Genomic DNA, 1,174 nt, shown 5'->3' with positions numbered 1-1,174 from the left:
TTTCAGCTTTCTAAAAAGCTATTTAGGAGCTTATAGAGAAGTTAAAAAAAATGACTTCTCTCATAATACTAAAACTTTTTATCACATTTCTTTTAAAATAAACACTTTAAAACTAAAAAATCAAATACAAAATAATTTATTTATAAACTATTTTTAATATAAATATTTATTATTTAAACTATTTTTTTAAAAAGAGTTTAATTAAGCTCTTACCCAAAAAGCTTAACAATAATATGGGTTTGACGATTTATTTCTAGCAATATAAACTTATTTACTAGATTTTGAACCTACTACTATTCTTTTAACTTATATTACCAAAAAAAGGAAAAACTATTGAAGGTAATTAACCCCGACATTGTTCCAAAGGATTAACATTTTTAAAGACCCTTCAGCATGCTGGAAAAGCTACACCATATGGTAACTTATATTTTACTAGTCCAATAATTTGAAGGTACCAAGCACTGTAAATGTTGATTTTTAATTTACTTTTTACCCTTTTTGTGCCTCTTCGGTGTCAAATTAACCCACTGTGAAAAAAAGGATATACCACATAGATTTTTCATAGCTAGCCATGATGACGCAGCATTACCCTATATATAAATGACACTTTGTATTTATATTTTGATCAAAAAAATAAATTATTGGATCTATTAAGATTTCTAAATCATAATAAAATTTTAATATTTATTTTTAAATTTTAAAATTAATTAATAAAATACATAACAATTTCTAAATCATACACACACAAAAATATTGGTATATTATAATTTTTTTAAATTAATTAAATGTCTGATGAAATAGATTCGAAAGTACAGGAAATTATATGCTATATGGAAGAGTTGTTCATTCCCATGCACTATACTTCGTTTGTATTCTTGTGGAAACATGAATTATAAGGAACCTTCCTGGACAACGTGTTAACCGGTAAAAATCTTTTGTTCTTGTGTTATGTCTCAATATTTACAAATTTAATTTGTTAAATGAAAGTAACATCATATACCAATAGCTTACACAACGTGTAGGTTGAATTAGAATCTTCTCCTCTCAAGTACAGACACTTTGTTAAATTATTGCTAATGTATTCATATATTAAATATATTTTGAACACGATATTTTATTGACATTTACTCTTAATAAACAATAAAAAAATAATTTTTTAAATATACTTAAATAC

This window comes from Arachis ipaensis, chromosome B02 (genome assembly GCF_000816755.2).
Source record: "Arachis ipaensis cultivar K30076 chromosome B02, Araip1.1, whole genome shotgun sequence".
Classification (NCBI taxonomy): Eukaryota; Viridiplantae; Streptophyta; class Magnoliopsida; order Fabales; family Fabaceae; genus Arachis; species Arachis ipaensis.
This window is presented reverse-complemented; position numbering follows the sequence as displayed.